General features: G+C 45.5%; 1 long non-coding RNA gene across 1 annotated transcript in view; it reads left to right on the forward strand.

Moving 5' to 3' along the window:
- Positions 1–8,087, forward strand: part of LOC132344039 (uncharacterized) — a 25,774-nt gene extending 17,687 nt beyond the window's left edge. Inside the window, exon 3 of the long non-coding RNA XR_009493110.1 lies at positions 7,397–8,087. This is a non-coding gene — a long non-coding RNA (uncharacterized lncRNA). The remainder of the gene's footprint in view (positions 1–7,396) is intronic.
- Positions 8,088–20,043: the final 11,956 nt, after the last annotated feature.

Consider the following 20,043-nt stretch of genomic DNA (forward strand, 5'->3'; position numbering starts at 1 on the left):
TTTGTTAGTAAGCCACCTATTACAATACCACATGTAAAATAGATAGCCAGCATGGATTTGCTGTGTGACTCAGGGAAATCAAACAGGGGCTCTGAGACCAGCTAGAAAGGTGGGATTGGGAAGGAGATGGTACGAAGTTCGAGAGGGAGGGGACATGGGTGAACCCACGGATGATTCTTGTTTTTCTATGACAGAAAGCCACGAAAATCTGTAAAGCAATCATCCTTCAGTTAAAAAACAAAGTGCAAAGAAAGAGCCACCTGGCCTATGGTGTTTCTGTTTCAGTAGCCTGAAAGGGCAGTCACATGACAAGTGAGAATTACAGCACAGGTGAATTAAGGTACCTAATCATTCAGCCTTAAGATAGGGAAATGATGTGGAGTATCTGGCTGTGCTCAATGCCATCTCATTACAAGGAGCCTTAGATGTGGAGGAGGGACGCAGACCAGTGTCAGAGATGCACACTGAGAGGCTAAACCAGCCCCGGCTCACACTGATGTGGAGAGGCCATAGGCCAAGGAGGGCAGGCAGCTTCTAAGCGTGAGAAGGAAGGAAGCCTCCAGAAGGAACAGCATCCTGCTGACACCGTGATTTGAAGCCAATGAGATCCATTTGGGACTTTGGATCCTCAGAACCACAATAACAAGTATGTGATCCTTTAAGCCATGTAGCTTGTGGCAATTTGCTACAGCGGCAACAGGAAACCAATACAGCAGGAGCTTAAAATCATGCCTTGAGCCTAAAATTAGCAGCTCAAAAGAGACAGACCTGTGTGTGTTTAATGGAGGAAAAAAATGATAACAGCTGTCAACATTTTACTCAACTTTATATTTCTTTTTTCACAGAAATGCCCATGGTACATCTGCCAACTCTTCTTCATCTCGAAGGTTGTATTTGGGACTCAGTCTTACACCTCATATATCTTGTATCCCTTTTATCCTTTATTTTTAGTTTGTTTTGTTATCGTGGAACGTTTATCTGCCATTAAGTGTGGTTTCGTGGTACTGTTTCTATTAAATTTTGATCATATTCTTTGTTGGGATTTCAGTTTTTAATTTCTACTTAATTTTAATCTGCATCCTTGTATCTGTTGATGTTTTATTGCCATAACATTTCTGGGTGTCATGTTGGACTCCTGCATGGGAGGAATGCTTGTGTCATTTCAGCACCGGGAAGATGATGGCTTTCCCATGTCACTCTTGAGCCAAATGGGCTCATGCTCTGGTCCAAGGCCAGCCTTTCCACCTCGGTCCTGGGTCTCATTTCTCATGCTTACTCAGGGGTGAGACCCAAACTGTCTCTACCTCTTGCCTCCATCTAGTGCAGCTACAAAAACTAAAAGCAGGGACTTCCCTGGTGGTCCAGTGGTTAAAACTCCAGCTGCCAATGCAAGGGGCATGGGTTCAATCCCTAGCCAGGGAACTAAGATCTCATATGCTAGAGTTCAGTTCAGTTGCCCAGTCATATCTGACTCTTTGTGACCCCAAGGACTGCAGCATGCCAGGCCTCCCTGTCCATCAATAACTCCTAGAGGTTACTCAAACTCATGTCCATCAAGTCAGTGATGCCATCCAACCATCTCATCCTCTGTCATCCTCTTCTCCCCCCACCTTCAATCTTTCCCAGCATCAGGATCTTTTCAAATGAGTTACTTCTTCCCATCAGGTGCCCGAAGTATTGGAGTTTCAGCTTCACCATCAGTCCTTCCAAAGAATATTCAGGACCGATTTCCTTTAGGATGGACTGGTTGGATCTCCTTGCAGTCTAAGGGACTCTCAAGAGTCTTCTCCAACACCACAGTTCAATGGCATCAATCCTTCACTGCTCAGCTTTCTTTATAGTCCAACTCTCACATCCATACATGACTACTGGAAAAACCATAGCTTTGACTAGATGGACCTTTGTTGGCAAACTAATGTCTCTGCTTTTTAATAAGCTGTCTAGGTTGGTCATAGCTTTCCTTATAAGGAGCAAGCGTCTTTTAATTTCATGGCTAAAATCACCATCTGCAGTGATTTTGGAGCCTAAAAAATAAAGTCATCTATTGCTTCCACTGTTTCCCCATCTATTTGCCATGAAATGATGGTATCAGATGCCATGATCTTAGTTTTTGGAATGTCAAATTTTAAGTCAGCTTTTTCCACTCTCTGCTTTCACCTTCATCAACAGGCTCTTTAGTTCCTCTTCAATTTCTGCCATAAAGGTGGTATCATCAGCAATCTGAAATTATTGATATTTCTCCCAGCAATCCCGAACCAGCTTGTGTTTTATCCAGCCTGGCATTTCACATGATGAACTCTGCACAGAAGTTAAATAAGCAGGGTGACAATACAGCCTTGACTTACTACTTTCCCAGTTGGAACCAATCTGTTTGTCCATGTCTGGTTCTAAGTGTTGCTTCTTGAGCTGCATACAGGTTTTGCAGGAGGCAGGTCAGGTAGTCCATCTCCTTCAGAATTTTCCACAGTTTATTGTGATCCACACAGTCAAAGGCTTTAGCATAGTTGATGAAGCAGAAGTAGATGTTTTCTGGAAATGTCTCGCTTTTTCTATGGTCCAACATATGCTAGCAATTTGATCTCTGGTTCCCCTGCCTTTTCTCAATCTAGCTTGTACATATGGAAGCTCTCAGTTCATGTACTGTTGAAGCCTAGCTTGGAGGATTTTGAGCATTACTTTGCTGACAATCAACAGTCTGCATTGATAACTAAGTTTCTTCTTTTCAGAAGACTAACCTATTATGCAAACTACATCTGTACCTGTTGCCCTCTAACTCTGCAGGAGCCACACTCTGCATCAATGATTCTTTAACTTATTCTAGCCACGTCCTGAACTTAACTTTATGGCATCATAAACCTCCCCTTGTAGTTTGGTACCTCTCTTTGCTCTATTTTAACCTCATGTTGATGCTTAACTTTATGGTGCACTCTCTTTGGAGTCCACCCCTAGTGGTTTGCTTTCCCCCTTTTGTATTACAGGAAGAAAGTCACCAGGACATCCCCAAAGGACAATGGACCCAAGCACCGGGACCAACTGCCAGACCCAAATACCAAGCTACTTGACACTGGCCTAGTGACTGTTTCCAAACAGTGCAAAAAGAGAGAATTCAGGACCACTACACCTTTTGTTCCATATCTCCAAGACATGACTGTGAGCCCTGACTGTATGATCCCCTGGATTCCCGATGGAGGGGAGACAGGCTCCTAGAGGCAGGAACCTATTGTGTTCTCCCTTCTGCCGGCTTAATGATTAAAGCCATCTTTCTGTTTGCCCCAAACTCTGTCTCTGAAAATTTTATTTGGCTCCAGTGGGCAGAGAAAACCAAGATTTTGGTGGCAACAATGCCAACGAGTCTGGCTGGTCCCCCACCTCTCCGCCAGGATGACTCCTGCCAACGGGGATCAGGAGGCATCCTGTGTGACCTCACTCACCCCTTCCTCCACCCTTTGTTGTCCTAGCCTCTAATCATGTAGCCATGGACAGGGGCTCCCAGTGTCTCTGCCACAATCCACCTGAGAAGGGCAGAGGAGCCATCTGCAAGGTAGGTTTCCAGGAGAGAGAGAGAGACATCTATAGTTGAAGAAGGGGTGGGAATAGATGCATAACAATTAGGGAGTCAGGGTAAAGGATCATTTTCAGTATAAAAGTATAAGAGAAAGGCGGCCAATTGCCTGTAGTCTATACTTTCTTTCTATTATTGTAAAAGTACTGTTGCTGGGGCCAAGGAAGTAAAACCCTCACAGCTATTCTGTAGAATTAAGTAAGACTTATTTAAACAGCTTGCTACAAACACTTGCTCTGTTTTTAGGTTGATGTCACTAAACTAAAATAGATTTCCACTTAGTGAAAGATTCAAATGCTGATCAAAAGATTAAAAGTGAAAACATTTTATTGCTAAGTTGCCTCAGGACAGAGAGAAAAACGTCAGAACATATAGTTCAGGTAAGATGGAAGAGAGGTCGTGAGTGAAGGCTAAAGACCATGACGTATTATGACCTGTTTTGACCTGTTATGTTGGGAATGGGTGAGTGGGTGCTTGTGCTCAGGAACACTTTGGGATAAAGCAACTTAATGGGCTCTCTACAGACCTTCAAAACCCTAAGGATTATGCCCAAGCCTTCCTTTCTTTTCTGCTTTCCTCCCTCATTCTCTCCATTCATCCATTTATTTATTCACCTATATGTTGACTCTTCACACTAGTACCTATTCATAGAAACAAATGTTTGACTACCTGCTCTATGCCAGGAACTCTTCTAGGTGCTGAGACTGTAACATAATAAAACAAGACTTGTTACTTTTGAGACTTACATATGAAGAAAAAGAGAAATATGAGCACTATAAAGGAAAACCAAGTGGAGAGAAGGAAGACATGCAAAAAATATCAATGATTTACCTGGTATGCATGTGTACTAAGTCACTTGAGTTACGTGAAACCCTTTGTGACCCCATGGACTGTAGCCAACCAGGCTTCTCTGTCCATGGGACACTCCAGGCAAGGATACCAGAGTGGGATGCCATTCCCTTCTCCAGGGGATCTTCCCGACCCAGGCATCAAAACTGCATCTCCTGCATTGGCACGTGGGCTCTTTGTCACTAGAGCCATCTGGGAAGCCCCTTATCTGGTATCCTTTGGTGCTTTTCACTCAAGAATACATTGACAAATTACCTGTATTAAGAAATACTCTAGCCCATGAAGCCTCACATCATTGTGGTGTGTGCAATAGCTTGATTAAGATGGATCAATTCTCTCTGTAAATGTTAGCAAAAAAAAAAAAAAAATCATGAGAGGGCAAGAAGACCGTTTTAATTTCGAAAATTCCTTCTCATTTTTCGATTGTAAAAGCTGTATGTGTGTTGGGTTGTTGTTGTTCAGTCAATTAGTCGTGTTCAACTCTTTGCAACCCATGGATTGAGAGTGTTTATTCTGAAACGAGAAATGGACAGATGCAGAGACATGAAATAAAGGTGAAAAAAGAAATGAATAATTTTCTAACAGAATTCAGTGTTTTATGATTTCTCTCCAAAAAATGCTCCAAACCTCAGAGCCATAAGCAGAAGTGAGAATCAATGTGGAAACCCTGACTTCTTGCAAACCTCTTCCTTTACGACAGGCAAACACTTGGACCATGTGTCCAAAGATGAAACATCCTCAAATTAGGCCCAGGCCCAGCTGAATATCTCTGCTGGGATAAAAGCACTTTCTTTCCAGCTGAAGTCTTCAAACTCTCTCCCAGATCGCCTGCCCCGATTCAGGTGTGCCACCAGACACTGGGTCTACTTGGAATTCCGAAAACTCCTTTCCCATCATGAAGCTACTCTACCTTCTCTTCCTCTTACTTGTGTGTCTTATCCACACAACATCGGGTTAAGTGGCAGATGCAACTGGTCGGGTGATACAGTGCATGACCGTGGAGCCTAGAGTAAGGAAGGTCAAGTTGATTCCTCATCCAGTGAGGTGCTGAAGGGAATAATATCAAATCTGAGAGAAGCATAGCATATGAGACCTGCTCCATTTTACACATAATGAAAGACAAGTTTAAAGAAGTGAAAAATAGCCTCCCATGATTGCCCTTAACTAGTTGGTGGTAAACCCATAAATTGTAATGGTGATAGAAAACATTTACAGGGGACTTTACGGCTTACAAATCATTTCCACGTGACTAACAGTAATGCTAATAATAATAGGAAATCATGTTGACCTCTTCCAATCCCAAAGAAAGGCAATGCCAAAGAATGCTCAAACGAACACACAATTGCACTCATCTCACACGCCAGTAAAGCAGAGCTCAAAATTCTCCAAGCCAGGCTTCAGCAGTACATGAACCATGAGCTTCCAGATGTTCAAGCTGGTTTTGGAAAAGGCAAAGGAACCAGAGATCAAATTGCCAACATCTGGTGGATCATTGAAAAAGCAAGAGAGTTCCATAAAAACATCTATTTCTGTTTTTTTGAGTATGCCAAAACCTTTGATGTGTGGATCACAATAAACTGTGGAAAAGTCTGAACGAGATGGGAATACCAGACGACGTGACTGGCCTCTTCTGAGACCTGTATGCAGGTCAGGAAGCAACAGTTAGAACTGGACATGGAACAATAGAATGGCTCCAAATAGGAAAAAGAGTACGTCAAGGCTGTCTATTGTCACCCTGCTTATTTAACTTATATGCAGTGTACGTCATGAGAAATTCTGGGCTTGAAGAAGCACAAGCTGGAATCAAGATTGCTAGGAGAATTACAATAACGTCAGATATGCAGTTCACACCATCCTTTTGATAGAAAGTGAAGAGGAACTAAAAAGCCTCTTGATGAAAGTGAACAAGGAGAGTGAAAATGGTGGCTTAAACCTCAACATTTAGAAAACTAAGACCATGGTATCTGGTCCCATCACTTCATGGCAAAGAGATGGGGAAACAGTGGAAACAGTGCCAGACTTTATTTTTGGCGGCTCCAAAATCACTGCAGATGGTGGCTGCAGGCATGAAATTAAAAGACACTTATTCCTTGGAAGGAAAGTTAGGACCAACCAAGATAGTATATTGAAAAGCGGAGATATTACTTTGCCAACAAAAGTCCGTGAAGTCAAGGCTGTGGTTTTTCCAGTGGTCATGTATGGATGTGCGAGTTGGACTGTGAAAAAAGCTGAGTGACGGAAAATTGATGCTTTTGAACTGTGGTGTTGGAGAAGACTCTTGAGAGTCCCTTGGACTGCATGGAGATCCAACAAGTCCATCCTAAAGGAGATCAGTCCTGGGTGTTCATTGGAAGGACTGATGCTGAAGCTGAAGCTCCAATATTTTGGCCACCTCATGCGAAGAGCTGACTCATTGGAAAAGACCTTGATGCCGGGAGGGATTGGGGACAGGAGGAGAAGGGGATGACAGAGGATGAGATGGCTGGATGGCATCACCGCCTCGAGGGACATGAGTTTGAGTGAACTCTGGGAGTTGGTGATGGACAAGGAGGGCTGGCGTGCTGCAATTCATGGGGTCACAAAGAGTCAGACACGACTGAGCGCCTGAACTGAACTGAACTTCCTCCTTAACTAAAACAATGAAACTTTTAATGTTTTATCCCAAATATATTCCTCATAGCAAAATTTACGGGGTAGGCCATTTTACAAGTTGGGATTAAGAAATGAAGTAATTGTTCAAAGGAGTGCAGATTGAATGTAGGGAGCACTTGAACTCAAGCCCAAGTGGGTTTGACCCAAAGACCTTGTTTTATTAAATATTCAACTATCCCAGAAAACTAGAGTACTTACTGAATTACATGAAATCAACAAATACTTTAGCTCAAATGTGATCTGTGCATCACTCAGGACATACTTATCCTACAAGGTAATGTGTTGCTCACCAGTAATCCAAGCGAAGCTGGGTGTCCTGCATTTTCCCTGCAGCCCTCCTCAGGTGACAGCATGCTCCAGGCTGTGCTGTGGTGACAGCGCCTCCAGATCTTAGCATCTTCAAAGAGCCAAAGTTAATTCTTGTCCAAATGATGCCAACCCGGGAAGGCCCGGGTGCTCTGATCAAACCCCCCACCCCCGAGAATCAGCCACCACCGTGGGTGCTGCTGGTCCTGTGTCCGAGCAAAGCACTCTCAGGACTCTCGTGCTGGCGATTAATGGCCCCAGCCCTGAAGGGAAATGTCACTTCCGCTCAGAATTCGTTAATCAAGCTGGTCCAGTTGTTTAGTCACTCGCTTGTGGTCCACTCTTTGCGACCCCATGGATTGTCACCCACCAGGCTCCTCTGTCCATGGCAAGGATACTGGAATGGGTTGCCATTCCCTTCTCCAGGGGATCTTCCCGACCCAGGCATCAAAACTGCATCTCCTGCATTGGCACGTGGGCTCTTTGTTACTAGAGCCATCTGGGAAGCCCCTTATCTGGTATCCTTTGGTGCTTTTCACTCAAGAATACATTGACGAATTACCTGTATTAAGAAATACTCTAGCCCATGAAGCCTCACCTCATTGTGGTGTGTGCAATAGCTTGCTTAGGATGGATCAATTCTCTCTGTAAATGTTAGCAAAAAAATAAAAAAAAATCATGAGAGTGCAAGAAGACCGTTTTAATTTCGAAAATTCCTTCTCATTTTCGATTGTAAAAGCTGTATGTGTGTTGGGGAGGGGATGCGAGGCAGCAAAATGCGGGGGCCTCGTCATTGCCCCTGCCTCAGCAAGCTCAGGGAGCCAATCACCGCCGACCCTGGAGAGCTGAGCTGCTGGGGGAGTGGAGGGTGTCAGAGGGTCCGAACCCTCTGCAGTACCCAGAACACTGAGGACTGGAGGAGATAGAAGGTGGAGAACAGCTCTCTGTGACACCGTGGCACGGCCTTAGGGCTCGGATGGTCAGATCCCCCTGCAGAAGGGAGGAAATCAAGAGGAAATAGGGCAGCATGCCAGCAAGAAAAAGAGAGAAAACCTGTCTGGGGAGACAACGCAGTAAATCATACCTAGACGTGCACTTTAACCATTGAATCACCAGGAAAGTAGGCGGCAGGGTCGGGGAAGCAAGGAACTCAGCTGAGAAGAGGTGAAGAGTCTTGGGGTCTTCAGTACCTTGGTCTGTGGAGGGTTCTTCATCAGGTGCATTTGAAATAGGGAGACAAAAAAATGGTTTAGTTTGAAAATGACAAAAATACTTTGGCAATAATATTAAAAAGTGTCCATAAAAGGAAATAGCACAACATTGCTTAATTTCACCTTTTTAATCTTCTTTTATTTTCTGATTTCTCTTCCGATTATTATTCAGAACTCTAGACACTTCCTCCATGAAAGAGTGTCATTAATGAGTCTCAGCATTAACTGAGAAAACACCAATTATAGAGTCAGGAAACTGGGGCTGTGGCTCCAGAGATGCCACTTGCCTCTGGACCCCTGGGAAGTAGCCTCTCTTTTCTAGACCTTAGTTTTCTCATCTGGAAAATGTGATGATCACTTGCTGCTGCTGCTGCTGAGTCACTTCAGTTGTGTCCGACTCTGTGTGATCCCATAGACGCCAGCCTACCAGGCTCCCCCGTCCTTGGGATTCTCCAGGCAAGAACACTGGAGTGGGTTGGCATTTCCATCTCCAATGCATGAAAGTGAAAAGTGAAAGTGAAATTGCTCAGTCGTGTCCGATGCTCAGCGACCACATGGACTGCAGCCTACCAGGCTCCTCCGTTCATGGGATTTTCCAGGCAACAGTACTGGAGTGGGGTGCCATTGCCTTCTCCGGCGATGATCACTTAGGTCCCTCCAACTGAGATGCTACAGCATCAGAGCCCACGGCTCCCACCTGCTGACACTAGGCTCTGATGAACGGTTTCTTAGCAAAAAGATACTTCCTGCACTAAGTAAAAGCCAAATTATCTGCCTCTGGGGAAAATATGTTTGTCCCTCCTGCTTAATAAAAGGAAGTACATTACTCAGAATTGTGGCTTATCCTCCTGCTTCATGTTACTCCAGGTTAGTAATCTAATCCTTGAAGTTTCTGGGCAAAGCACTCAAGTGAGAGGAATTACACAAAGATAGGAGTCAGATGGGTCCCTCCGGGCATCACCTGGTTGTCAGTTTCTAGCACTCTTCTGGCCCCCTTTCCAGGCACAGGGCAGCTGGGCTCAGCACCATTCTTCCTGAAACCCATTTCCTCTGCTCCCACGATTTCCAGTTTCTAGGCACAATCAGGTACAAAATGAACAAAATATGCTCCCAGAATGCAGGGGCTTTCAGCTGAATCAAATAGATCCACACTGTAACAGTTCATCACTATTCACTGCAGTGAGGAGGAGGGGTCTTAAAGGAAGGAAGGGCTGTTCCTGTTCCTATAGTGTGGGGGTGGGAGCAGGGGGATAGGTTGAGAAATCTTTGCTGTGAGGTCAGTTTTTGATTTATGGTCTAAGGGATGAGTCAGTATTTATGAGGCAGACACACACACAGTGGTGAAGCCAGTCCTGGAAAAAGGAAGATCATAGGCAAAGATAGAAAGGTGTAGATTTCAATATGAATTTGGAAGTCATGTGTCCTTTGGCTAAAGAAAAAGGAAACACTGTAGGATATGTAGACTCAGGTTTGGATATTTGAATTTGTCTTGTAAGCAAAGAGAAGAAACTGAAGGACTTTAAATGAGAAAATAACACTGTCAACTTTGTAATATGGAAAAAACTTGTTAGCTATATGTAGACTGGATTCAGGAAGTGAAGGTAAAAGACTGTTATAATCCCACCATATGAAAAACAGCTAGCTAGTGGGAAGCTGCTGTATAACACAGGAAGCTCAGCTTCAGGAAGGAGAAGAGATGTGCTAACTTAACCATCGCATGAGGGGCCACACTGGTAGGAAGCAGTCTTCTTAGGAGGCAACAGTTGTGAATCTGGTTATGAGAATGTGGATGGTCCATTTGTGTTATTCTCATTGGTTACCCATTGAAAGAAGGTATTCATAGTAACAGTCATGCATCATAGGGAGAAATCCCTGTAGCCTGGAACCCAATTCTGTCTACCCCCTTACAAATCCTCTTTAGATTGTACAGGGGCAGCCCTGGTGGTCCAGTGCTTAAGACTCTGAGCTCCCAATGCTGGGGCATGGGTTCGATCCCTGGTCAGGGAACTAGATCCCACATGCCTCAACTAAGAGTTCACGTGTCACAACTAAAGATTCTGCATGCAACAGCTAAGAGCCAGAACAAATTAAAAAACAAACAAACAAAAAAAGAATCAGTAAAGCAAGAAGTTAAATAAAATAAATTAAGAAAAATAGGACAGGAATATTTCACCTGAACAAAGATGAGTCATCATCAAACAGAAACCACTCAGAATCTCTCCAAAGATGCTGAAAGAAAAAGGAGGTGGTGGGTACCAGGGAAGGGGGGCAGGGAGAAGAGACAGGAAGGTGTGCAAGGAGCTTGGAGAGAATCCCACGCCACACTGGGCACAGACGTGGACACACCTGGGGGCCGCAACTGGGGAAATTCATTTCTGGTTGCTTTGATTTTCTTTGAAAACCTGGCGTGACGTCTCTCAGCTGAAAGTGGGCGTGGGGAGCTGACAGGAGCTTTGGAAGAGGTGCCGCGTGAAGCAGTAATGGGGAGTGAAGGCAAGCGGAGGGGAAGGAGGCGTCCAAGCAGGGCTAGTGGGGAGACAGGACTTGCTGTGCATGAGGCATCCTGAAAACCGGCTGAACCCAGGGGCGTGTGAAGGGGCTTAGCAGCATCAGGTCAAGGATTCTAGGTTCTTCATCTACAAAGGGTTGAGCCAGAAAGACAGGAGGTGGAAGTCGAGAGTGGTTGCTTAACACTGAGATTTCAGAGGGTTCACAGGTCCTGGCTGAGAGGGTTTTGTTTGTGTGTTTTCCCTTCTTGACACCAACTGTGTGCCCATGGCTTCAGCTCAGTTCTGACACTAACCACCCTAAAAGGAGGGGCAGCCTCACAGGTATGATCCCAGTTCCACAAGACTGTCCCCACCTCAGATGCCAACTCTTGGGTCCCCAGCTCCCCCACACTTCTGCCCGACTTGGCTACAAACTCAGGAATCCCAGTACCTCCCCCTTCAGGTTGTATGATTTGCTAGACTGACTCACAGAACTCCAGAAAACACCAGGGAAGGGCCAGGCCACGGCCCCCTCCCCAGGCTCCTTTGTTTTAGAAACCTTGGTTGATTTCTGTAACTGACCATTTGGGTCACTTGTTTGTTGGTTTCTCTTCCTACACTTTAAATTCTCCCTCGTATGTTTTCAATTCACCAATAGTGCATCCTTGAATGGAGAAGGCACTGGCAACCCACTCTAGTATTCTTTCCTGGAAAATCCCAGGGACGGGGGAGCCTGGTGGGCTGCCTTCTAAGGGTCACACAGAGTTGGACATGATTGATGCAACTTAGCAGTGGCAGCAGCAGCATCCTCGAAAACCCAGAACCCCAACCCTATACCTGAACAAAAGCAAAAGCCTAGGCCCCCCATGCATTCTCTCCTTACCTGACACCATGGTAGGGAGAGTGTGCTGTGTAAGTTTTAGGTCTCCTAAGTAAAAAGCCTCTATTTTTTATCTGTTTTCAGAGCCTCCTGAGTGCATCAGACCCACAGGGGGCAGTCTGTCCACAACACTGGTGATTCACAGGCTGAGAATAGCAGAAAATAGTGCAGGCCACCCTGGGCTCCCTTTGCCACCCTGGTGGTGCCTCCAGCTCCCTGCTGCAGAGGCCACATGTATAATCTGAGCCCAGTAAACGACCAAGCCCTCCTTGGTTCTCAGTGTTGGCTCCACAGTCACTGAGGCAAAAGCCTTCATGCAGTACCTGTCAGGAGCCAAACACAGACAAGTTCGTGGTCCCTTCCCCCTCCCAGAGGTCACTGTTGTTGTTCTTATTGTTGTTCAGTTGCTTTCCCAGTCATGTCTAACTCTGTGACCCCACGGATTGCAGCACTCCAGGCTCCTCTGTCCTTCACTATCTCCCCGAGTTTGCTCAAGTTCGTGTCCATGAGACTGTGATGCCATCCAACCATCTCGTCCTCTGCTGCCACCTCCTCTCGTGCCCTCAATTTTTCCAAGGATCAGGGTCTTTCCCAATGAGTTGGCTCTTTGCATCAGGTGGCCAAAGCTTTGGAGCATCAGTATTTGGCTTCCAATGAATATTCTGGTTTGATTTCCCTTAGGATTGACTGGTTGGATCTCCTTGTAGTCCAAGGGATTAATGCCCACCATTCAGTGAAGATGAGGGTAAATGTTATTTAACGATAAACTACAATGAAAAACCATGTGAGTTGAGAACTACTGGCATTAAACTATGGGAACTTATCAGAACTACTGGAATACAAAGCTGGAGGTCCTTGCACTGCTGAGAAAGTGTCCTTACCTCCCCACCAAGATTCTACAGAGTTCTGCAGACGAGATGAGCAGGAGAGGATCGGAGAGGAGGAGGGGAGGGGGTCAAGATCACTTGGGGCTGGATGGGGCCATCCCAGAGTTTGACAGGGATGCGGGTTCCAGCTGGACACTCAGGATCTGTGATCCTCACTCTATGCAAGCTCTTCTTCAGTTGAAAATTGTCAAAGACAAAATGCAGGGTTTGTAATAAAAAGAGCCCTTTAGGTCTCATTTTAAAATGGGTAAATGGGCCAGACAGGAGTGATGGAGGACCACTTCCATGTGTCCTCTCACCTCTACCGGACCACAAATGCTGTCCATCTAAAAGCTTCTAATGGCTGGAAACCCACACTGTGAGGAAAAGGGAGACAAGACAGAGAAGAGCGAATCTGAGAACCTCCCTGTGGTGCTTCATCTCAGGTATGGAGGTGGCTCGGCCTTGCTGCCCAGATATTTGGCCAGACGTCATTCTGGGTGTTTCTGTGAGGATGTTTGGAAATGAGACCTACATTTAAATCAGTGGACTTTGGTAAACCAGGTTATTATTACCCCTGCGTGACATGGGTGGGCCTCATCCAATCAGTTGAAGGCCTGAACAAAGACTGACTTCCACCCAAAGGGAAGGAATTCTGCCAGCAGCCAGCCTTCAGATTTGAACTCAAGGATCAGCTCCTCCCTGAGTCCTGCTGGTCTACCGCACTGGCACTGGATCTGTTTGTTTGGGGAATTGCCAAAATGTTTGTTTGTTTTGGGACTTACTTTCATAATGGTGTGAGATGATTCCTTAAAGAAATGGGTTATTTCTGTGGAGAACCCTGACTGACTCACGACCAAATGTGGACAAGTGAAGAGGAAAAAGATGGGAGGCACCCCAAGAAAGCCGCTCAGGAATGGGCTGTATGTGTCTACCCTCTGAAGTAACTTTTCCTGGGTTGCAGAACCTTTGCAGAACACCCCTCCCCCGCCCTCCCCCTCCCACCCCCAGCAAATAGACACAAGACAGTCTTGGAAAATTTCAGTTTCTTCACCAAAACTTGACCACAGACTACAGCTGAGATTGTGTTAGCATTATGTGGACAACGTGTTTTTGCAACCCTGCAATAACTGACACACAGAGACATAGCTGGTGGGAGAAATGAACAGAAGCTAAGAAACACAGAACAAGAAGGGCGGCCCCAAATGCCAGGGCTGGGAAGCCAGGAGTAGGTTTGGGGGTGGGCAGAGGACTGGGGAGTGGGGGAGGCTCAGGAAGCAGCCACTCCCGGGGAGCGGAGGGCTCAGGGAAGAGCTTCCCCAGAGACCCTGGGTGATGATGGTGGGTCTCTGCAAAGCCCCGCCGACCAGCGGCCACGTGGTTTCCATTGCTTCCTTCCTCCCATGGTCCATCAGAGGAGACCTCCACCCCCGATCCCCTCTGAGCAGAGTGGATAGAGCTCCCGTTTCTAAGGTCTTACCTCCTGCCTGAAGCTGCTGGGTAAAATAAATGAGGTGGTACAGGCAGCTCACTGCAACCACCGTCTACACAAGCTTAGTAAATGAGGTGGTACAGGCAGCTCACTGCAACCACCGTCTACACAAGCTTGGAGCTGGGTTACCTCTCCTTTAGCAGTTTCCCCTCCACAAGATGAGACAGGCTGAGGATATAGAAAGAGGATGGGAAGGAAAGGGAGGGAAGCAAAAGGAGCCAGAGTGACGGAAACCTGTTCATAGAACCTGCATCACTGCCCCTGAAACATGCAGAAAAATAACAGGAAAGCTCGAAGGGACTGGGTTCTTCAGCAGGAACTAAAGCAAGGGGCATCATTCAGGAACATGCAGCTCCAGGAGAGAACAGGAATCTTGCCGAGGTGAGGGGAGTTGTTTACCTGAGTATCTCAGGAAGAAAGGGCACACCTTCAAAGACAAGAGCTTGGACTGAAGAATTCAGCATTAAAAAAAAAAAAAAAAGGAATGTGATGGGACTCTATACTGCGCTCCTACAGTACACAACTAAGGAACCAGGCAAAACCTGTGAAACTACTGATTCAGACTCTGGCACAAGCAGTCCAGGACCATAATTGAGGAGAGAAGAAAACAAGTGAGGTGAGGGACTTCCCTGGTGGTCTGGCGGCTGGGATTCTGTGCTCTCAATGCAGGGGGCCTGGGTCCACCCCTGGTCAGGGAACTAGATCCCACATGCCACAACTGAGATCCTGCCTGGCATGATTAAGGTCCAAGGCAGCCAAATTAATGAATTCGCTGATTAAATGTTATGTGCTTAACCATTTTTAAAAAAAGAAAAGAAAACAAGTGAAGTGAGACTTATGACATCTCCAGTCTCTACAGATTTCCAGGCCTAAAGCTCAGGCAACAAAAACCCAAACAGACCAACAATTCTTCTGAGTCTAAGAGAGAGGGGTCAAAGTTCAGAGAGTGCAGGTATCTTTACTTCTGGACAGAAAACCAGCAGTGGGCATTGGAATCAGGGGTGTGTGCCTTTGTGCTAAGTCACTGCAGTTGTGTCTGACTCTGCTACTCTGTGGAATGTGGAAGTGCTGACTCTTTGTGACCCCATTGACTGTAGCCTGCCTGTGTAGCCTGCCTAAAAACTCTGTGCTTCTCGTTCAATTCTAAAACTGCTCTGAAAAACTGAAAAACGAAGTCTATGATACTAGATGGGATTTTGGCTCACCTTGATGGGATAAAGTCTGATGCTAAGATTCCAGACCCTATCTTAAGGAGAGAGATGGTCATTTCAGTAAAAAAAAAAAAAAGGATCAGATAAAAACTAACTATAAAGAATCCACTTGAGACATCAAATATAAAGGCAAGTGGATTTAAAATGAAAGGATGGAAACAGATCTGCTGTGGTCATTGTTTAGACCCTCAGTTGTGCCCAACTCTCTTGAGAACCCCATGGAATCATCCAGTCAAGATTACTGCAGTGTGTTCCCAAGCCCTCCTCTGGGGAATGTCCCCCAACCCAGGGATCAAAACCATGTCTCTGCATCTCCTGCATCTCAAGCAGATTCTTTACTGTTGAGCTGACAGATATGCTATGGAAACATTAATTTAAAGAAAACATGGTAGGCTGTATTGGTTAATTGACAGGCTTTCCTGGTGGCTCAGATGGTAAAGAAGCTACCTCCAATGCAAGAGACCTGGTTTGACCCCTGGTTTGGGAAGATGCCCTAGAGGAGGGCGTGGCAACCCACTCCAGTATTCTTGCCTGGAGAATCCCCATGGACAGAGGAGCCTGCAGGCTACAGGCTATGGGGTCACAAAGGGTCAGACATGCCTGAGTGACTAAGCACAGCACAATCAAGTAACTTTTAGGACAAGGACCAGATATAGAGAGCTGATATTTATCTTGACGATAAAATGTTTAATTCATCAAGAATACATATGAATAGTGAATCAGAATGTACTTAGCAAAGGAATTTTAAAATTCTTAAAGAAAACTTACAGGAATAACTGGAGAGACAGACAAATAAGCAGTTATAGTTGGAATTTCCCTGACCATCCAGTGGTTAAGATTCCAAATTTTCAATGCAGGGGGCACAGTTTCCATCCCTGGTTGAGCAAGTAAGATCTCTTATACCATACACAAAATTCAATGCAAGATAGATTAAAGGTTTACAAAATCACAAAACTCCTGAAACCACAAAACTCCTAAAAGAAAGCATAGGAGAAAAGTTCTTTGGCATGGGTCTTCACAAGGATGATTTTGAGCTTGACACCAAAAGCACAAGCCACAAAAACAAAGCTAAATGGTAGGATCCATCGAACTGAAAAGCTTCTGCACAGCAAAGGAAACAATGAACAAACTGAAAAGATGATGCTCTTTTAACGCTCCAGTGATCTCTGAGGCTGGAGGAGATGGCAGCAGTGTTGCGGGAAAGAGAGTGGGGTGAGAGAGGATGGTCGCATCCCAGGTCACGTCCGAGTCCCTGGGATGGCCGCCAAATATGGGGACTTGACTTCGCATAAGCAGGGACTCAAGAGCGAGTCATGGTGAAGGAAGGTCAATCCAGGGAGGAAACACGCTACACGGAGAGTGTGGGCCATCTTGGAAAGCAAGCCCAGCACCAGGGTATGGGGCTGTCGGTGTTTATAGGGGTGGGTCATTTCATAGGCTAATGAGTGGGAGGAGTATTCCAGCTATTTTGCAGAAAGGGTTGGGATTTCCAGGAACTGGGTCAGCACCTCCTTTTTGACCTTTCCGGTCAGCCTTGGAATTGTCACGGCGCCTCTGGGTGTGTCACCAGCTGCCGTGTTACAAAGGGATTTAAAAACATATATTTACTTCAGGTCTTAGTTGCGGTATGCAGGATATTCATCTCAGCACACTGGCTTAGTCCCCTCACGGCATGTGGAGAAGGAAATGGCAACCCACTGCAGTATTCTTGCCTGGATAATTCCATGGACAGAGGAGCCTGGTGGCCAAAGGTCCATGGGGTCGCAAAGAGTTGGACACAACTGAGCGACTTCACTTTCTTTCTTTCATGTGGAATCCTAGTGCCCAGGCCAGAGACTAAATCCACATCCCCTGTGCTGCAAGGCAGATTCTTAACCAGTGGACCACCAGGGAAGTCCCCATCATTCTTTTAAAGGTTGTGCCCCGCCCAATTCTGATCTCATTAGCACCAGATAGCTGGCATTTGACAGCACTATTCAGGCTTTCCAGTTATAGGAGAATGTCCTGGTAAAGCTCTCAGGACACTGTGGTGACTGCAGGAGACAGGCAGGAACATTGGAAGAGAGGTCGATTTTGCTCCAAGTTACATCACTGCCACTTAGACTATGGCCTTGGATACATCTTTTTGTTGGATTTGCAGCCATTTTAATCGAACTGTTTAAGTCAGTTTTGCTGTGGCCTCAGACATGGCTTTCTAGTCCTCGGGACCATTTCTTGATATAAACCTTGGGCAATACTACCTGGCGGGTTTGTTTGGGGAACTTCAAAGAGATAATTTGAATAAAAAGTGACCCAGCTACTGAGCAAGGCTCATTCGCAAAATTATAATTGTGGGACAAATTCAAAGAAGAAACTAGTAAAAGTGTCATGGGAGAGCAACAGCATTAGACCCATGCCCTTGGCCCCCTTCTAGGGTAGGTCCCACATGACGTTCAGAAGCCATCAGACCCGCCCGTCCATTTAGGACAAGGAACTGGACAACGCCTCTGCCCCATTAACACCCAAGGCTCTGCTGGAGACACTCAATTTGTGGAGTCATTAATGTAAAGGGATTTTGGCTCTTCAAGAACTATCGATTTGAGAACTGGAACTCCCCTTCTACTAGGAACATGGAGGCCTTTGCTGGAAAGAGCCTGCCTCAATTCTCTACTCACAGTTAAGGGTTTTGGGACACCGCATTTATCTTCCCTTAAAGAATGAATCCATGAGTTACTCTCAGCCCAGCATGAAGCAACCACATCTCACATGGCCTTCTTTCGCTTTGAAACTGGGAAAACTAACAGTCATGTAGACTTGAAACCTAACAAATAACCCTTTCCCCTCTATATATATATAGATCAATCTCTCTGGTTCTATGATGATAGTGAGCCACCCATGCTTCTTGGGGGTGTGTGACCTCCTTTGCTGAGGAACAGGACCCTTCACTGATGTACAGAGATGCCCACCTGGGTGCTGATCTTGAGCAGATTTAACATAGCTCAAAGCGACTCATCTTTTAGACCTTGCCAAGAATAAATAAGCCACTGAAATTGGTGCAATTCCTACAATGGGCCATTTTCGAACTGATGAGGAACCATGGCAAGAAACTTCCCTTGCAAACTCACCATGGCACCCTGTACCCCTTATTGGAAATGCCCCCTTTCTATGAAAAGTTCATGCCTGGTACTTTCACATAAATACTGCAATCATCAGCTTCCTTAAAAGAAAATTAAAAACAATCTCCTGTGCTGGCAAACTCATTAGGATCACTAAAACACACCAATTTTTTTGTTCTGTTATTTATTTAGGCCAATCTACTAGGTTTGTAGAAAATTCTAAAGAGATGCGAATATCAGACCACAATGACCTGCTTCTTGAGAAACCTATATGTTAGATCAGGAAGCAGACAACTAGATAGAACTGGACACTGGAACAACTCAGAATGGCTCCAAATAGGAAAAAGGGAGTACGTCAAGGCCGGCTATTGTCACCCTGCTATTTAACTTATATTGCACAGTACGATCATGAAGAAACTTGCTTGGAAGAAGCACCATAGCTGGGAATCAAGATTGCCAGGAGAAATATCAATAACCTCAGATATGCAGGATGACACCACCCTTATGGCAGAAAGTGAAGAGGAACTAAAAAGCCTCTTGAGAAGGTCAAAGAGGAGAGTGAAAAAGGTTGGCTTAAACTCAACATTCAGAAAACTAAGATCATGGATCTGGTCCATCACTTCATGGAAATAGAGATGGGGAAACAGTGGAAACAGTGGACTTTATTTTTGGGCTCCAAAATCACTGCAGATGTGGCTGCAGCATGAAATTAAAAGACCTTTCCTTGGAAGGAAGGTATGACCAACCAGATAGATAAAAAGCGAGAGATATTACTTTGCCAACAAAGTCCGTCTAGTCAAGGCTAGTGGTTTTCCGGTGGTCATGTATGGAGTTGAGAGTTGGACTGTATGAAGAAAGCTGAGTGCAAAATTGTATGCTTTTGAACTGTGGTGGAGAAGCTCTGAGGTCCCTTGGACGTGCAGCAGGAATCCAACCAGTCCATCCTAAAGGAGATCAGTCCTGGTGTTCATTGAAAGACTGATTGTAAAGCTGAACTCCACATACTTTGGCCACCTCATGCGAAGGTGACTCATTGAAAAGACCTGATGCTGGGAAGGATTGGGCAGGAGGAGAAGGGGGATACAGAGGATAGATGGCTGGATGGATATCATGGCTCGATTGGATTGAGTATTATGAACTCAGAGTTGGTGCATGGACAGGAGGCCTGGCATGCTGGAGTTCATGCGCGTCACATAAGAGTCAGAGCACCACTAGCGCTGACTGAACTGAACTGACCTGAAGGTCGTAGTGTGGCGATGTGATCTATTAGCGTGATGTGCTATCTTGGCGATAACAGAGTGCTTACCCACTCTTCCACCTCTACCCAACTCTTCAAGGAAGTCTCGTAAATAACAGCATTTTTAAAAATTATTTTTTTTAAAAAACTGTGGAGTATATCGATTAATAATGTATAGGTTCATCTCTCTCTA

The sequence above is a fragment of the Bos taurus genome, chromosome 27 (assembly GCF_002263795.3).
Source record: "Bos taurus isolate L1 Dominette 01449 registration number 42190680 breed Hereford chromosome 27, ARS-UCD2.0, whole genome shotgun sequence".
Classification (NCBI taxonomy): domain Eukaryota; kingdom Metazoa; phylum Chordata; class Mammalia; order Artiodactyla; family Bovidae; genus Bos; species Bos taurus.